This window comes from Equus przewalskii, chromosome 2 (assembly GCF_037783145.1).
Source record: "Equus przewalskii isolate Varuska chromosome 2, EquPr2, whole genome shotgun sequence".
In the NCBI taxonomy this organism is placed as follows: domain Eukaryota; kingdom Metazoa; phylum Chordata; class Mammalia; order Perissodactyla; family Equidae; genus Equus; species Equus przewalskii.
In genome coordinates this window covers 15076447-15096630 of record NC_091832.1, presented here as the reverse complement: position 1 = coordinate 15096630, position 20184 = coordinate 15076447, and the positions used below count along the sequence as shown (strand labels likewise).

The 20184-nt window shown below is 40.2% G+C and overlaps 1 long non-coding RNA gene across 1 annotated transcript; it reads right to left on the bottom strand.

The window, feature by feature from the left end:
* Positions 1-1844: 1844 nt before the first annotated feature.
* On the bottom strand, positions 1845-19713 carry LOC103542390 (uncharacterized). The gene is made up of 6 exons (XR_011537418.1): positions 19070-19713; positions 11693-11886; positions 9517-9939; positions 6883-7051; positions 2528-2650; positions 1845-2253 (listed from the first exon to the last, which is right to left on the bottom strand). It is a non-coding gene; the product is annotated as an uncharacterized lncRNA (long non-coding RNA).
* Between the last annotated feature and the right edge of the window lie 471 nt (positions 19714-20184).

Here is a 20184-nt window from a genome sequence, read left to right as displayed (position 1 = left end):
ATTCTCTCCTCCACATGGTCTGCCATTTTTTTGAATGCTTTCCACATTATTTTTCATCTCATTTATTGTGTTCTTAATCTCCAAAATGTGGGTTTTTTTATAGTGTGTCAATCTCTTTGATGAAGTACTCCTTCTGCTCATTAATTTTATTTTTCAGCTCATGGAGCTGTCTTTCTGAGTTTTCATGTAACTTGAGTTTCTCTTTGACAGCGACTTTGAATTATCTGTCAGTCAGATTGTAATCTTCTGTGACTTCAACTTTGGTTTCTGGAGAGCTGTCATTCTCCTTTTTTGCCATGTTACTGTAGTTCTTCACAGTGTTTGATGAACTGATCCTCTGCCAGCACATTTGTGGTAGTAACCACCTTTCTTATTTGGGTACAACTTTGGTTACTTGGTTCTGTGCTGCTTCTAGTTGTATTTGAGAGCCTGCATTTTCCACCCTCCATTGCCTCTGCCAGGATGGTCATCAGTTCCCTCCTTCTGCTGCTTGTGCCTCTGTGGTTGCTGGTGCCTTTGCTTTAGTCTCAAGTGTTGCCACTGGGGTTACCAGGCTGTGAGCACTTCTCCTGCTTCTGGAGTTGCCTGGGTCTCATGTTCCACCACTGGCCCTCCATGGGCTCAGGTACTGCTGCCCTATGCACCATCTGTGCTGCTGCTCCTGGGTTATCTTGGGGTGCTGACAGCACTGCTCCCAGGGCACTGTGTTCATGTGTGTTGCTGTTGCTGCCAAGGTCTTGGGTTTTTGTATGCAGCCTCCACTCCTGGTAGAGCCAGTGTGGTGGGTGCTGCCACTGGGGGCTGGGTCTGAGGTTCTTCAGTATTTCCTGAAGCCTCAGGTTGTAGGTGTCACCTGCCACTGCTGGGGGAAGGACGGGGGCTAAGATGCAAGTGTTGTTGCTGGTTCTGCCATCTCTGGTCACTGGAAGACGCTGGTGTGTTTTTGAGACCTTAGGTCCGGGCACTGTGCTCCTGCTGGGAAAAACCATGTTTTGCTTGCTGCCCCACTGCTGGAAAGACTGGTATCACTGCCAGGGGAGAAGAATGGGACTGGTTCACTGCCTCGACTCTGTGACCTGAAACCTCAGGATGTGTGCACCACGTGCTACTGCTAGGGGAGCAGGGCACAAGCCATGAGTGAGTGCCACTGCTGTTCATGCAGTCTTTGGTCGCAGGCACTGGTGTGCTGGTGTGCTCTGAAATGCTGGGTTAGGGCCTCCTGCCCCTGCCAGGGAAATTCATGTTTTGGATACTATCCCCACTACTAGAAAGACTGATGCCACAGCTAGGGGAAGAGGAGGGAGCTGAGTTGTTAGCTCCACTCCGTGTTCTAAAGCCTCAGGCAATGTGCACCACCTGCCACCGGCCGGGGGGTGGGGAGGGGAGACGGGGAAGGGGAGGGGCCAAGCCAGGAGGGACATTTGTGCTATTAGTAGCTGGTGTGAATGCTGTGTGAGGATCCATGTTTTGGATTGCCACCACCTTGGGAGGGAAAGGTGGTTGCTCCTCTAGTTCCACCCCCTCCCAGAGGTCCAGTCCACCCACCTTCAAAAGTATAGATGAGTTTATCACTGACATTTTGGTGTGCTGTGTAGGGAGTCCTTTGTCAGTCAGAGGATGTCTGACTGGTTGTAACTTAGAGGGGAGAGATAAAGGGAACAACTCACTATGCCATGATACTGATGTAACTCCAACTTAGTACATTTTTCAAAACTTTTTCACATCATTGACGTCACCAATTGAACACTCTTCCCAAATGGGGAGAGACGTGTGAAAGGATCTCTTGCCCTTCCTCTTAGGGTTCTTCCTCTGTTCAGTGTCACAACTTTGAAATGAGACTGAAGTTGAGTGTCCAATAGCACAAGCTTTATTAAATGGCCAAAGAATGGAGAAGTGGGAACGAAGTGCAAAAATCAACTTCTCAGCTCCTGGGTTAATTAAGCAGCTATTTATACGGGGTCTAGGTAATGAAGGGGAGGAATACTCACATTTATTTGGGGAAACAGGCAGGCTTTTCTAGGGAGCAAGGGTGCCACCTTTTTTCTTTCCTTATTTGATTATATCCTGCTGTTGCCATGGCAGTTGTAAACTGTCATGGAGTCAGTGGGTGTTTTGTATACTATGGTAAGGTATCACAATGAGTGTATAATGTGCTGCAGGTCTATGTCAAGTCAAATCAGAGTGCCATGTTGCCTTCAATCAATTTTGACTTGTTTTGTTCAGCCATCTTATCCTTCCTTTCTTTGTGGTTTCCTGCAAGCAAAAGATAACATGTTAGGATTGTTCTGAGCAGTGTTGTGGTTAATGTCTTATGGGGCCAAAGGCTTGGATGACAATATCACTCCATGAATATGAGGTAATCAGAGAAGAGATATTATGTCTATTTTACCAATGACGACACTGAAAGCCAGAGAGGGAAATATAAAGCAGGCAGTGGGTGACAAAGCAGACGGGACTAGAACTTGGGCCAAAAGTCAGAGAGTAGAGGGCATGTAGGAGGGAGCACAAAATGGCACAGAGCACTCACAGTCAGCATGACCCCCTCCCATGCTTCTGGACAGGATCTTGTAGAGATGCTTCAGAGTAGAACTTTACAGTATAGCTTTCCTCTTGGTCCCTGTGGTCCCTTGGTTTGTTGCCTCACTATTAACTGGAATCAGAAACATAGGGCCAAAGCTGATAGGATGACTGCCTACAGTTGAGTATCTGATAACTAGATTTGGACTTTCCTGCTCCGTACCTGAGATACCTAACTCCATGTCAGATGATTTAGGAGGCTACCGCACCCTTTCTTTGTCTGACGTAGCAATTATCTGTGCTTAACATTTCTAGTTTCTTTGATCACCACCCAAATCATAACCCCATTGGTCCCATATTCTCTTCTGTACTCTTAACAAAAATACCCTGATTTTTCTCCTTTGATCCAACACCCATTTCCTCCCATGCTTCACAAAACTTTAAATTGCACTCTCTGGAAATCCAGCTACATGACAAGAAAACCCCCTTCATTCCTTAGAATTTGGTTATTGACTGTTCTTTGCATTTCCTGGCTTTACCTGTAACCTGCATTTCCCTTGAGGACATTGCTGCCCTCCTATATGTCACAAGTAGAGACAGCTCATTCTCCCAACTTCTAAAGTACCTCAGGTTGGGGCTGTGGCGTGTTCTCTTTGTTTCTTATGATTCCTTTCAAACCACCGTTCCTCCCTTGCTATTAGAAAATCTCTTGCTCCTTAGAAGCTAGTGCTACCCACTACCATTTCCCTGCCACTGTCACTTTCATGTCTCCTGGATACTCTCTTTTTCTGTGAAAACTTTGACATTGGTTGCAAAGTCTTACTCTTGAGTCCATCATCCTGAGTGACCTCAATATCCATGGCGATGACCCCATTCAATGCTAAGGCCTCTCCTTTCCTTGATTTCTTTATCACCGCCTGCATTCTACTTCAGCTACCTATGCCCATACCTGTTTTTTTCTGTTACTCAAGAATTATCTCACTTCTGAAATCACTTATTTGTACATTCTATTCTCTGACCACTACTTTCTATCCTTACAGTGTAATGACTCATTGGCTCGCACGTCCATGGGGCCTCCAACCCACTGACTCTTACTTTCTTCTTACTCTACTGTGATTCCTCTGCTGCCTTTCTTTCTCTCCTTATCCACTTCAGAGTCTATGGTCTGTAATTTCAGTAACTTTCTTACCAGTGTTGTAAACTCTCTTGTCATACTATCTTTTTATTGCACATTCCTGCGGGTAAAACCCTGCCTGGTTGATTCCAACTATTTGACTTCCCTGTATTGGTGAATGCTGCTGGAAAAAAATTCACACAACCTGGAATTGATATTAAATTAATGGTCTAACTTCAACTCTATCCTAAACAATACCGACAGTACTCAATACCAGAAAGTTCACGGCAATATTGTTTATTAGAGTCAAAAAATTGAAAACAAACCAAATGCTTATAAATAAGGATTTAGGTAAATTGTGGTGTAGCCACATCATGGAATACAAAATGGAAATCTCCAGATGCAAACATAAAGAGAAGTAAGTACCTGAGGTGAAGCTGTAACACTGTAGGATGGGGTGGAGGGTGGATTATTGAATTTGATAATTTCTAGGGGTTTTGGTTTTTCTGCCTATCTAGATGGAACTAAAAATCTATCCATCATCACAGTGAAATGACTAGATCTCTGGGATTCAAGTTAAAAACAAAGTTTCTCTTGAGATATAGAAATATTATGCCTACCTCTTGCCCGATTTTTGAGTTCAAAATTTAAACTACATGACATATAAACCCACAGTCAACAAAGTGGTTTCAGTCAATGTTCCCTCTGAGGTGTTAGGAAGATGCAAAGTTTATCACTCCACAGGAACAACACCATAACCCAGACAACAAAGACTTCACGTAGGAAAGCCCCACTGAAGATGAGCTCACAATCCAATATTATAAAACACAGGAGCAAACAATTCACATGAGCCATTGTCAGGATACAACAAAGAGGAGATTTACACACATTTCACACAGAATTCCATATAATTCAAGGCATAAAACAAGGACTTGAAATTCTAAAAAAAGGAACAAGATACCAAAGAACAAATGACCAAAGGAAAAAACCAAGAATGAAAAATGTGATCATTACAACAAAAAACTCAGTGGACATGGCAAACTACAGACTGGACACTGCTTTGTAATACCCGAATGAAAAATAAGGTCTTTGAAATAACAATAAGAAAACTGCAGTGAGCAAGATAGAGATGGCATTTGGAGCAACTGAAGAGAGAAAGAGAGGATAAATGTCAGGGAATTATCAAGAGATAGCACAAAGACATGAAAAGAAGGAAAATGTGTGTGATACTGTGATTTATAACACATATATATTTGATCATTCAGATGACCAAAATATATTTCTCATATATATTTGGTCTTCATCTATAATTCCTGGCTCACAGCTCCCAAAACCCTTGGAATTTTCTGAGCAATAAGAGCCATGAGAGACTCTTTTGTTATAACATTCAGCCTCTTGTCCTCAGTTCCAGAAGTTGCTTCAGACCCATTAAAGTGAAATGAGTGTCTTGTTATTCAAGATGCCCCCTTCTACCACAAATGGGTGTACGTTAATGAGTAGACTTTGGGAAAGCTCCTAAGGATGGGTGCTGGTTGCCAGGGAACCAACCATGTGATTAGAGGATTCAAACTTTCATTCCCACCTCTCTGACCTCTAGGGAAGGGACAGGGACTGGAGGTCGAATCAATGACCAATGCCCAATGATTTAACCAATTATGTATGTGTAATAAAGCCTCCATTGAAACCCAAAAGGATAGGTTTTGGAGGGCTTCCAGGTTGGTGAACACTTGCAGACATGGAGAGAGTGGCATGCCTAAAGAGGGCATAGAAGCTCCATGCCCCTTCCCACGTACCTTACCCTATGCATCTCTTCCACCTGGCTCTTTTTGAGTTATATCCTTTTATAATAAACTGGTAGTCTAGGAAGTAAAATGTTTCTGTGAGTTCTGTGAGTTGCTCTAGCAAATTAATCAAACCTCAGAGGGGGTCATGGGAACCTCTGAAGTATAATCTGATCAGATGCACAGGTGATAACCTGAATTTGCATTTAGCATCTGAAGTGGAGGACAGTCTCATGGGACTGAGCCCTTAACCTGTGGATTCTGATGCAATCTCTGGGCAGATAGTGTCAGAATTGAGTTGAATGATAGAACACCCAGCTGGTGGGACACCCCCCCCCACTATGGAATTTGGTGAAAAGAAGAATTTAATATGCAAGAAATGTTGAGAGGTATGTAGAATAGAATTTAAAATTCCAACTTATATCTAATAAGAGTGCAAGAAGGAGAAACTAGAAAGAATGAGGAAGAGGAAATATAAGAGTGATAATAAGTGAGTTTGTCCCAGAAATGATAAAACATTAATCCTCAGATTCAGGGCACACAATGGATTCTTAATAGAAGACATAAGAAACTCACACCTAGACATAGAGGGAAACTATAAACATTAAAGACAAAGAGATCTTAAAAGCAGTAAGAGAGAATAGACAGGTTTCCATAAAAGAATTAAACTAAAAACAGACAAAAAAAAAAAAAGCAAAAGATGGAAGACTGTATAATGTTAGCTTCTAAGTGCTGGAGAAAATAACTATTAATCTAGAATTTCATACCTATCCAAATTATCATCCAAGATTGACAGCTAAATTAATAGATTTTCATCATTTAAGACCAAGTGCTGACCAAAGACTAGGATAGTTAACCACTAATAAGCTCTTATTAAAAGAAAAAACAAAGGGCAAGAAAAAGAAATTGGACCCCAGGAGGAAGGAAATGCAAGAAGTAAGGCCACAGAGCAGGGGACCATGAGCGAGAATGGGTAAGTAGGAAGCCTTGCACTAGAGTGTCAACAAAACTTGCTGCAGTGTGTGTGCACACTGCTGGCAGTCCCCTTGCTGTAGAAGAAGAAAAAAATGGAAACACATTTGAACTAGAAAGACAAGCCCCTCCCTCCCTCTGTGAGCCTCTCGGGCCCTCTACTGAGCATGCTTAAGGTTACATAGTATCGACTGGCAAAGGAGCAGTGTTTACAGGGCTGAGCTCCAGTATCACAAAATGGGGCAATGAAGAGTGGGTTTGGAGCCGAGAGGCAATAATTTGGTAACCGGCATGTCAATTAATGAACAAAGAAACTGGTAAACATAGGTAAATCCAAACAAGTACCATGTGACTAAAATGATAATAATAATAGTATAATATAACATAGTAGTTTGGGGGACGGAAAAACCAAAGTGAAATAAAATGCTGGACAACAATAACAAAAAAGAGAACGGAGTAATTGAAGTTAAATCACTCTAATGTCCTTATAATACGTACCTTAAAGATGAAAATTTCTGACAATTTCTTGGTAGTAGATGCACTTTACAGATGGCTCGTTACATGGCTGTTGGTGAGAGGTCTCAGTTCCTTGTTGGTTGTTTGCAGAAGGCCTCAATTCCTCACCCTGTGGGCCTTTGTCCAATTAATTTTGTAAGATCTTAATAACCTGAATACAAAACCATAACAACGACATTACAAAAAAAGTAAACTATAGGACAGTATTAATCAAAATCAAAAAACAAAAATCCTAAACAAGTGTTAGCTAGCCTCAGCCAGCAGCCCATACAAAGGCTAAGACAGCAGGACCATGATGAGTTCTTCCAAGACTTTAAGATTGACTTAACATTTAAGAATCAATCAATAATTTACATTATTAACAGAATACAGGTGAAAAGCCATACTACCATCTCAATAGATACAGAAAAAGCATTTGATAGAATACTCATCCATTCTTGATAAACTCTTTAAAAAATTAGGAATAGAAAAGAATTTCTTTAATCTGACAAAAAATTGTCTACAGAAGTCCTATGAGAAGCCATAATAAAATGCTAATAACTTTCTTTTGACATTGGGAATGAGACAAAGAATTCTACTGCCAGCACTTTTATTCATCATATACTGAAGATTCCAGTAGTAGAATAGGCAAGAAAAAGAAATAAAAAATATAAAGATTGGAAAAGAAGAAATGACATTGACATGACCGTGTACGTAGAAAATCCAAAAAAATTTAGAGTTTAACTATTAGAAATAAGTGAAGTTATTCTTGTACTAGATCAAGATCAAAAAACAAAAATTGATTGTATATCTTCTTACCAGCAATAACTATCTAGAAAATAAAATTTTAAAGATCTTACCATTAACAGTAGGATCAAACTTATCAAGTATCTCAGAGTAAATCAAATGAAAGATCTGCAAGACCTCTACAGAAATTTGTTAATTATTACTTAGAGAAATTAATGAAAATCTACATAAATGGAGGGATGTAACATGTTCATGGATGGGAAGACTCAACATTGAAAATATGACAATTCTCAATTCTCTCCAATTTGATAAGATTTAGAGCAACAGCAAACCAAATACTAGTAAATTTAGCTTTTTTTTTAAATTTTGAAGGTGGATGAAAATGACATCCAGATTCTAGAATTTACACAGAAACGCAAAGAATTAAGAAGAACCAAGACAATTTTGAAGAATAATACAATTGGAGCACTTACTTTAGTAGATTCAAGCCTTATTATAAAGCTACAATAATTAAGACAGCATGGGACAGTAATTAAGACAGCAAAGATAGATAAAAAATTGACCAGTGAAAAAGAACAGTGTCAAGAAACAGATCTATGCATACATGGACACTTGATTTATGATGGGGATGGCACTGCAGAGCGGTGAGGAAATGATATTCTGTTCAATAAATAGTGCTGAGGCAACTGGATACCCATATGGGAAAAAATGACATGGGATCCCTATCTCACACCAGACATAAAAACTAATTCCAGATAGATTGTAGATCTAAAGGTGAAAAGGAAAACAAAACAAAACAAAAATCCAAGAAATAAGAGAGAAAATTTTTAAGACCTGGGAATTGGGAAAGATTCTTACAACAACACATATTCATTAAGCATAAAGGAAAGGATGGACAAATTGGGCTATATTAAAGTCAAGAACGTCTGGCTATTAAAAGACACCTAGGAGTGAATAAACACAAAGTATAGAGTGGAAAAAGGAGTTTTAAGCATGTTTAGAGGGTGGAATTCAGTGAGGAGAGATGGAGATGCCTCCACACGCATGATGGTCTCTCACTGGGGTAGGAACCCAGGAAAGGTCAGGTGAGAAAAACGTTAACAAACAGGTCTGTGACTACAGTACTTAGATGTGTGGAGTGAGGAAGAGAGAGACTGAGGATGTCCCCTAGGCTTCTAACTTGGGGGAGCAATGGTTGTGGAACCTCTCGCTAAGACAGGACATTCTGGAGTAGCAGCTGGTGGGGGAGGGGTGCCGGATGCGCCTGGTTTTTGAACTGGCGAGTTCGAGGTACCTATGGGCTGTCCAGGGGAAGGCAGCCTGAAGGTGGTTGGGCACATGGGTCTGGGGCTCCATTTGAGATTCAGTGGCCTTCAAGGGGAGCCGATGTTCCAGGACCACATGAAACCAACCAAGGAATGTGCAAAGTGAGGAGAGAGGAGGGTAGGGTACTTTCATCAGAGGGGCGCCGTGGGCCGGGGTCTACTTCTAGCCTTCAACTTTCTGAAGGCCTTAGACAATATTAGAAGGCTGAAAAAAACCCCGTTTGTTTACCGAAAAAAAAAAAAAAAACACAAGCAAAACAAAACATAAATCACTGCAAAATATAATTATTTCAAATGCAAGATTATAAAAAGCCTTTCAGCTTTTTTACAACGAAAACATTATTTAATCGTGACATGCGTGCATTTAATATACCTAATATATTTGACGTGATGTGGGGCCAGGACCATCCCGCCCCGCAACATGTCATAGTTCCAGAAGTCTATGAAGGGGGCCCAGGTCAGAGAAGATGTCTCCTACGGTGCTCTGCTCTGTACCCCTGAGGGTTCCTGGCTCTCGGGCCGCGCCCCCTACCCTACCCTTCCTCCACGCTGCGGCGCCCCTCACCTTTGCAGAGGGTATTCACGTGATACTGGGTGTAGAGCTTCTGGGTTCGTAGCTCTTTGAGGTACAATTCCCTCAAGATCTGGTTCTGATGGACTTCATCTGGGACTACCTCCTCCTTTTGGTGTACGGCCATGACCTTGGTCCTGCTAGGTCGGGTCCCGCTCCTTCTGGACGCTCGCCCAGTGCAGGGTCTCCGGCCGTCTCCAAGCAACAGTGTCGCACGCCGTCTCCAGGCAACAGCGTTCCTTGGAATCTTATTTCGAATCCCGCCTCTTCTGGCGCTCTGTTCACCTTGTCCAGCTTCTCAGGACCAAGCCTGGTTACTAGGACCGCCCCTCAGTTGCCAGGAGAGGACTTGCAGTCCAGTGGCAAACCCAGGAGGTAGTGGACTTATCATTGGACCTCACCTTGACCAGTCATTTCCTAAAAAAGATTTTGGAAGGAGCCAGAAAGCTCTCCCACTTTAAAGCAGATGCCAGGAATTGAAACCCTCTTGTGTCTATCTCACAAAACAGTGGAAGTTTCCTATCTGAGACCACGTTCTGGCTGATCTCACCCGTGCGATAATATAGATAGAATCACCTTTTCCTAATCTAAGTAACTTGGGGAGTTTATAGTTTATATTTAAACAAAAATTTTTTTAAAGATTTTATTTTTTCCTTTTTCTCCCCAAAGCCCCCTGGTGCATAGTTGTGTATTTTTAGTTGTGGGTCCTTCTAGTTGTGGCATGTGGGATGCCACCTCAGTGTGGCCTGATAAGCGGTGCCATGTCCGCACCCAGAACTCCAACCAGGGAAATGCTGGGCCACCAAGGCAGAGCACGAACTTAACCATTAGGCCACGGGGCCGGCCCCAATATATTTTAAAATTTTAATTGTGGTAAAGTACACAACATAAAATTTACCATCGTAACCATTTTTAAGCACACAGTTCAGTAGTGTTAAGTGTAATCACATTGTGTGAGACCAGTCTCCAGAACTTTTTTATACCCGTTAGACAACCATCCCCAGCCCCTGGCAACCACTATCTTACTTTCTGTTTCTATGAATTTGACTACTCTAGATACCTCATATAATATTTATTTTCAAAGAACTAATAGTCGGTCTAGCATAAAGAAAGGAGCCACCCCTGGTTTCAGTAAGCACCTCTAGACGCTGACTCCAAACCTTGTGCTCCTCCCCACTATGTACTTCCTTCCTTCACTCACTAATTCATTCATTCATGACACAGTGTGTTCCAGGACGTGTTTGGGTCTGGGAGACACAGTGTTGAACATGCCAGTTGTGTGGACGAGTCTGCAGTTTCCCAAGCCCAGCAGGTGATTTCATGATTCCTTGTTTTAGCTCCTTCTTCTTCCCTTGGTAAACTCTTTCCCCTGTTGTCTGTCAGGGGAACACCTACCCACTGTTTGTGATAAGCTCACATGTAATCTTTCAAAAACCTTTCTAGACTCTCTAGCCCCTAGTCCACTTTTTCTTTGTGCCAGTCTCTAACCCAAATCTGTAACCATGAGAATACTTAACTAAACTTACTCATTTCTATGTAAGTTACTTGAGAACAAGAAACATGTCTGGTCGGTCTCTGCATTACCAGTACCTGGCACAATATGTACAGATGTAAGTGAGTGGTAAATGTTTTATGGCTGACTGGATGTCTGGCCAGTTGGCGCTGTGATTTCCTTCTACTTACATCATTACATAAACCCCTACATCATTCAGAAATGCAAACAGATTTTATCAAACCTGGCTGAGCTGGAGAAGCACCTTCATTCCTTATCATTGTGAGCCATGTGTGAGTCCATTTTCTCATTAAGGCTCAAACAGCTTTCTGAAGTTTTTGCTACCTTCCTAAGGCTAAGACGAAAACAGACCATCATTTTGCTTAGGAGCCATATTCTCAGGTTTGGGAGAACTAGCAAGACTGTGTTTGTCCCCTGCCAAACTGAGCTTTCTTCAGCATGGGCCCAGTGGTCCAACAGCCCTCACTCTCCACAGGGTTTGGGCTAGGTGGAGGCTCGGAAGGAAGAGGGGTCAGAATCTGGTAGCTTTATCTTTTCTCCTCCCAAGCGCCACATTCTTATGTTTCCCAGGTGCCCTGATACAGGGTCTGAATATATCACAGCCCAGCCCAGTTCAGCCCAGCCCAGTGACTCTCTTTGGGGCTAGCTTCTGCTTACCTTGGGTCATTCCAGGCCATCAGTGTGCTTCTAAACTCTGAGACGATGTGTATTGAGAAATACTGAAGAGTTGAAGAACACAATGGCCCTAGCCCTATAACTTCTCATCCAGCATCTGAGGTTGCAGACTTTACATCTCTGGGTCACCTCTCAGTTATGATCAGATGCAGAGACCCAGATGACAGGGATATCAGCTAGAAAATATAATAGAAAATAAAATACCATTCATATTAGAAACAAACTGAATTATCTAGGAATTAACCTAACAAAGAATGCATGAAATTTTCAAGAAGACAAAAATTAAAACTATTTCATAACATACAAAAGATCTTGATAAATAAGGAGATGTCCCTTGTGTGCTGGTGAGACAACTATGCGGCAGTTAGAACCACAAACTCAATGTCCAGTAATACAATCATATAGACAGACCTTAAAAACAATGTTGATTGAAAGAAGCTAGAAAGGGCTAAGGTTTATATGGTAATACTATTAATTAAACTACAAACAGACCAATTCTATGTGGTACAAGACCAATTCTATCTGATATAGAGTTAATATCTACTGCGGTAGGAGATTGGGAAGGCAAAATATAGGGTAAAAAAATGAAACAAGACTTTTACTCCTGGCCACAATAGAGTAATTGGCACTGGGCTTGCCCTCCTGCTGCAAACAACCAGACAAAATAGATGAAACAACTGTTTTCAGACATTAGATAACAAGCAGTACTGGACTGTGTTCCTTGAGAGAAGAGAAAGACGTGAGATGAGCCCTACAATTTGCCCAAGTTTCCTCCTGGAGACGCTTTCTAAAATATTCAAGAAAGGGGAATCCAAGCTGAACATGGCAAAGTTGTCTGGTTAAGAAGACATAGATTGAAGTTCAGGGAGTGTGAGATAGCTGAAAATTTGTGGAGTAGCAAACTGGGGAGGATGGAGAAAGAGAGAGAGAGAGAGAAGAAAAGAGAAAAGAAGAGACCAGAACTGTGCTGGAATCCCCTTCACTGAATGGGCTTAATAGCTTATTAGACACTTAAGAATAAAATACCAGTGAACTTGAAGACATTTCAGTAGAGACCATCCAGATTGAAGCATCGAGAGAAAAAGACAACAAAAATGAAAAGAGCCTCAGGGGCCTGTGGGTAGGCGAGTGTCCAGCATACAATTTTTTGGAGTCTCAGAGAGTGAGGAGTTGAGGGACATAAAAATATTTGAAAAATTAATGATAAATAATTTCCAAATTTGGTGAAAACTATAAATTCATAGATCGAAGAACTTCAATATAATCCAAGTAATATAGATATAAAGAAACCAACGCCAAAGCACCTCATAATCAAACTCCTGAAAACTAGTGATAAAAGCATCAAGAGGGGAAAAAGGAGATTATGTAAAGAGTAACAAACACAGTATTCACAGACCTCTCATTAAAACTATGTAAACTTGAATCCAATGGAACTTCATTAATGTGTTGAAAGAATAAATCTGTCAGCCTAGAATTCTATAATCAGTGAAAATATCCTTCAAAAATGAAGGTCAATAAAGAGTTTTTAAGTAAAGAAGAGCAGTGAGAATTTCTCACCAGCAGACATGTTAGAAATGTAAGAAATGGTAAAGGATGTTTGTCAGGACAAAGGAAAATAACAATAGATAAAACTTGGATCATCACAAAGAAATAAAAGAGTTCCAGAAATGGCATGTGGGTAAATATAAAAGAATTCTTTTTCATTTTCCAATTTCTCTTAAAAATAATTGACAGTTTAAAACAAAAATGATAACAGTGTATTGTGGAGTTTAACATACATGGCAATAAAATGTATAATAATAAAACCATGAAAAACAGTGAAGGGAAATGGAAGTACACAATTGTACTATCCTTACATTATACAGAAAGTAGCATAATATTATTTGAGGGTATGCTGGAACAAGCTTAAGATGCATACTGTAAGCCATACAGAAACCACTAAAAAAAAAAAAAAAGACAAAAAGTACAGCCGATAAGTGAAAAAAAAAGAAAATAATACTAAGAATTTTGATTAATCCAAAAGAAGACAAGAAAAGAGGAAATAAGAAACAAAAGAGAGATGTCACAAACAGACAACAAATAGAAAGATAGTAGACAAACTCAACAATATCGATAATTCATATTGAACATAAACTACTCCAATAAAAAGCAGAAATTGTTGGACTGGATCAAAGTAAGACCCAACTGTATGCTATCCCCAGTAAATCTCCTTTAACTATAAGGACACATATAGATGAAAAGTAAAAGCTAGACACAGATATATCTAGCAAATATGGAGTGGCTGTATTTATATCAGACAAAGTAGACTTCAGGACAAGGCATATTACCAGGGATAATTCGAGACATTTTATCTTTCTATCTATCTATCTATCTATTATTTTTTAAGGAAAGCAGGCAAGGAGAATAGACCAGTGGATGTGTTTTTTGTTCGTTTGTTTTCTCAGTGGGATGATTTGCCCTAAGCTATCATCTGTTGCCATAAGCTAACATCTGTTGCCAATCTTCCTCCTTTTTTTCTTCCTTTCACCACCCCAAATCCCCAGTACATAGTTGTGCATAGTTGTAAATTCTTCTGGTTCTTCTATGTGAGCCACCACCACAGCATGGCTACTGACAGACAAGTGATGTAGTCCCACGCTCAGGAACCAAATCTGGGCCCCTGAAGCAAAGTGTGCTTAACTTTAACCACCAGGCCATCAGGGCTGGCTCAAGAGACATTTTGTAATGATGAAAGGGTCAATTCACCAAGAATACATAAAGATTCTAAATGTGTGTGGCTCTCATAACAGAACTTTAAAATAAATGAAGCAGAAATGGACAGAACTGAAAAGAAAGATAAACCCACAATTATAGGTGGATATTTCAACATTCCTATCTCAGTAACTGATAAAGTAGGTAAACAGAATATCAGTAAGCATAAGAAGACTCAAAAACACTATCAACCAACCTGATCTAATTGACAATGATAGCACAGTTGACCCATCAAATAGCAGGATATGCTTTCTTTTAAAGTGCACATAGAACACTAGACAACAGAGACCACTAGTTAGGCCAGAAAACAAGTCTCAGTAAATTTAAAAGGATTGAATCATATACAGTATGTTCTCTGAACACAACAGAATTTAAGTTAGAAATCAATTACAAAAGATAGCTAGGAAATCCAAAATGTCTGAAAATTAAATAACACATTTCCAAATAAGTCATGAATCTAAGAAAATCACGATAAATTGGAAGATATTTTGAACTGATCAAAAATAAACATATCTATATTAAGATTTTTAGGATGCATATAAGGACCCCACTGTATAAGGCAGTGCTTGGAGGGAATTTTATAGCTTTTAATGCTAGTATTAGAAATGAACCAAGGTACAATATTGTTGAACTAGGCTTCCACCTTAGGAAGCTAGGAAAATAAGAGCAAATTTTAATTAAAAGTAATAAATAGAAGGGAAGAAATAATAAAGGTAAACTGGAAATCACATATGGAAAACAGGCAATTAATAGATAAAATCAATAAAATCAAAAGCTGGTTGAAAATAACAACAACATGGATAAACTTCTAGCGAGACTAATCAAGAGAAAAAAAGAAGAAATGAGAAGACACAAATGAACAATATAATGAATAAAACGGGCACCACTACAATCCTACAGACATTATAGGGATGATAAGAAGATATTATAAAGAGTTTTGTCAATAAATTTGACAACTTAAATGAAATGGATAACTTCTATGAAGATATAAATTTCCAGAAATGACCAAAAAAAGGAGAGAAAATTGGCATAGCTTTGCATCTATTTAAAAAAATTGAACTTGTAATTGAAAAACTTCCTACAGTATAACCCTCCAGGCCTGGAAGGCTTTTTTTGTTAATCTGTCAAACACATAATGAAGAAAATACGAATCCTCTGCAAACTCTTTCAGAAAACAGAAGTGGAGGGAATATTTCCCAACTCATTTTATGAAGTCAGCATTACACTGATACCAAAACCAGACAAATTTGTAAAAAAAGGAGAACAAAGGATAAATATCCTTCTTGAACAGAAATGCAAAAATCCTTAACTGTTATAATATCCAGTAATATATATAAAACGAGTAATACGTCCTGACTAATGTAGATTGTCAAATAATGCAAAGTTGGCTTAACATTTGAAAATACCAATCACAATGTTAACAAATAAAAGAGCGAAGCTGCCTGATCCTCTGTCTACATTTGGCACATGGGGAGGGAAGGTCAAAGGGGAGAGCTGCTGGTTTCTTGATGGGAGATCCTTGCACCTCCCTCCTGGCACCACAACTTGTCAGAACTCACAGTTCCAAGTTAGGGATTCATGATAAGCATTCACATTTAAAAACCAAACCAAAACAAAACCTTTTTATTGAAACATCACACATACACAGAAAAGTACTTTCTTCCAAAATGTATAGCTCACACTGATTTACCAAAGAGTACACATTTGTAACCATCACACAGCCAAGAAGTAGCACATTGACAGCACCTCAAAGCCTCTCTCATGCCCCTTCCCAAACACTGTCTTCTCCCTGCTCCTCAAAGGTGGCTGATATCTTGACTTCTGACAACGTAGATTACTTTATCTGTTTTTTTCACTTTATATGCATGGAATCATCCAGTATTGTATGCTTTTGTGTTTGGCTTCTTTTGCTCAACATTATGTTTGTGAAATTCATCCATGCAGTTGCCTACAGCTGTGGCTTCTTTACTTTTCATTACTGTGTAGTGTTCACTTTTGTGACTATATCACAATTTATTTATTCTGGTACTGATGTGCATTGGGTTGTTTCAGTATGGACTCTTATAAATAATGTTGTATGAATATTTTGTAGATGACTCTTGCTGCACATGTGCAAATATATTGTTGGCTACTCAGGAGTGGAATTGGTGGATTATAGGGAATGCCCATGGTTTGGTTTTACTAGGTGATACCAAGCTGTTTTCCAAAATGGTGGCACTGACATACTCTGCTGTTAGGGTTCTTGTTGCCCCACATCCTTGTCAACACTTAGCATTGTCAGTCTTTTAAATTATAGCCATTCTGGTGGGTATGTAGTGGCATCCCATTATGGTTTTGTTGTGTTTTTTTCTGCTTTTTCTCTCCCAAATCCCTCCAGTACCTAGTTGTATATTTTTTAGTTGTGGTTCCTTCTAGTTGTGGCATGTGGGACACTGCCTCACCGTGGCCTGATGAGTGGTGCCATGTCTGTGCCCAGGATCTGAACCAGCAAAACCCTGGGCCAACAAAGCGGAATGTGCGAACTTAACCACTCAGCCATGGAGCCGGCCCCCCATTATGGTTTTAATTTGCATTTTCCTATTGACTAGTGAGGTTGACCAACTTTTTTGTGTGTGAGTTTATTGGTCATGTGGACATCTTTTGTGAAGTGCCTGTTCCAAGTCTTTTCCTATTTTTCCTTTGGCTTGTTTGTTTTTTCTTTATCAATTTGTTGGCATTCTTTATTATATTATTGATATGAGCCCTTTGAGAGTTATATATGCTGCAAATTAATTTTCCCACTGTATGGCTTCCCTTTTTAGTCCCTAAATGGCATATTTTTGATAACTAAAAAGACACTTAATGGTTTCTTTTTGAAATTTAAATGTAGGCAAATGGATCAGTCTTTCCTGTTATGGTTAGTGATTTCTAGATACCACCTAAGACATATTTTCATAATTAGGTGTTGTGAAGATATTTTCTTATATTACCTTGTAGATCAGTGCTGTCCAATAAAAACTATGAAGTAAGTCAGATGTGTAATTTAAGATTTTCTAGTATCCAATTGAAAGAGCAAAAAGAAACAGAAAATAGGCCAGCCCCATGGTCCAGTGATTAAGTTTGTCATGCTCTGCTTTGGCGGCCCAGGTTCAGTCCCCTGGCATGGACCTACATCACCTGTTAGTGGCCATGCTGTGGTGGCGACCCACACACAAGATAGAGGAAGACAGGTACAGATGTTAGCTCATGGTCAATCTTCCTCAGCAAAAAAACCCATAAATTAATATTGAGAATATTTTATTTAACCCAATATTTCCAAATTATTATCATTTCAACATTTCAATATAAAAATATTGAGATAGTTCATTGTTTTTTCATACTAAGTATTTGAGATCTGGTGCAAATTTTACACTTAATAGCACATCTCAAGTCCTCAATAACCATGCATGGCCAGAGCAACCCTAGATTTGTTTCTACCCTTTCACATTTAGATCTATGTTCTACCTGAAATTGATTTTTGTGAGTAGTGTGAGGTTGGGGTAAGGTTTAATATTTTTTCATATGAGTCTTCAGTTGACTGAGGACAAATTTATTCAAAAGATAGTCCTATCCCACTGTTTTGCTCTGCTACTTTTGTCTTAAAGCAAGTGTCCACATATGTGTGAGTCTGTTTCTGGACTCCATTCTATGCCATTTGTCTATTTGTCTATGCTTACACCGGTACTACAATATCTTAATTACTCTAATTTTTGTAATAAGTCCTGATATCTGGTAAGGAAATAGTTTCTACCAGTTCTTAAGAGAACCTTGGCTGTTCTTGGCCATTTTCCTTTCCACATGATTATAATCCACTTGTCAAGTTCCCCAAAAGTATCTGCTAGGATTTTGCTTGAGATTTCATTGAATCTATATTCAGTTTGAAGATAGCACTTAAAAAAAACTGTATCATCTGGTTTTTCTGATGCTGTCATCATTGGGTAGGATCTGGACATGTCTGTGCCTTCTAAATTCTGCTACCTGCCACATTCTGGGGCACAGGCAGCATCAGAGCTTTGATGAGAACACAATGGAGGGCCCCCTCCCATTTCTTGCAGGAGGCATTTCTCAAGGGCAGAAAGTCCCTGGCAGTGTTCTAGAATCTTAAGAAGCAGAGAAATGGAGTCTTGGAGGAAGTAGGCCAAAACCCTTGAATCTACACCCATCTGTAATAGGGACCTTGTGCCCTGTGTGTGAGTTCTCAGGGGTCACCCATTCTTGCAGTCACTTCAACCCAGGGTAGATCAATAGGATTACCCTTCTAGAGATCAAATAAGTTAGAGTGCTTTCCACTTTTCACTTGCTCTACCTTCTCTGTCACTAGACTTTCTGTTTGCTCTGTGGTCAGAGACAAATTTCCATGTAGGAACCAGTTATAAATGTAGAGGCTTGTGCAGGCTGGTTGATCAGGCAGGAAAGGAAAAGAACAGAGTCCCTAGAAGAGGAACTTGTTAAAGATGTCTCTGGCATCTGAAGAAGATTGATCAGATGAGGATGAAGGCAAAATACAATTAGTAGTATAACCAGGATCTGGACATGGCTGAAAACATACTCTTACAGCTTCTTACATGATCCATAAGAAACGGGGCTTACCTTTCAAGCTGAGTGTCGGTTGGCCACCATCTTGAACTCCCTGTGTCCACCAGTTCAGGCTACTGCAAATCCACAGTCCTGGCAATTCTGAACTTCACCAGAACTGGCCCACTAATGGAGAAATCATCTCTCCAGGACGAGATTTGTGAATCATCTGGTTAAAGGTTCTGATTAGGGGTTGCTGGAGTATTGGCAAGGATCACAGTCTAAGAGACTAGAAAGAAGGGCTAGAAGGAGTAGGGACAAAGATAGAGCCATTACAGGAAAGGAGAGGCAGTCAAACAGGGTGGCCACTGGATGGTCTGGAAGGAATAGAGGAAGTGCTGGGCGGGGAAATCACAAAGGTAGGGAGGCAGGAAGGGATTACCTTAGTCAGAGGAAGGAAACGGGCAGGGCAGGAAGCTGAACGAGACGGATGGCGCTGGGGAGTAGGCTGAGAGCCAAAAGAGTGAGGAGACAGGGCAGGAAGGTGGTTTGGAGAACGAGAGCAAGAAGGAACAGGAGGAGGAGGTGGAGGATGGGGTTGAGATGGGGAAATGAGAGGTAGCTTTCTCCTCATTTTTCCAAACGGCATTTCTCCAGTTACTTGTCTTGTCAAAATGAGTAACTGAGCATAAGCTCAGACCTGCTCCAGCAGTTATCTCACACACTAGGCTTTGCATCATCCCATGACTGAATGTCCATTATGAAACGTACATACCTCTCTCTGTGGGGCTAGACCAATCAGGGAAGTGGGCCCAGTTTCTAGGTTTAAGAGTGATCATGGGAAATAGCAGAGAGAAGAAATGGGGCTGTAATATTAGTCCCTGTTCCTTGGGATAACATATAGTTTTGCCACTCAGTAGGCAAAGATTGGTCAAAGGACTAGGATAGCGTTAGGGGGCTGGTGGTTTGGATCTAGGAGCACAGATCTGAAGCAGGAATGAGCGAAGTGGGGAGATCAGTGGCCCCATCTATTTAAGCTGCTACATTTTTTTTACTAAAGGATTTTAACTTCTTCATTCTAAAATACGTATTTTTAATTAAAATTAAAATTTTTTCTGAATTCGCTTATTTCTTTTTTTCTTATTTATTTGAATGTTTTTTGGATTTGTTACAAAACATTTAAAGACTAA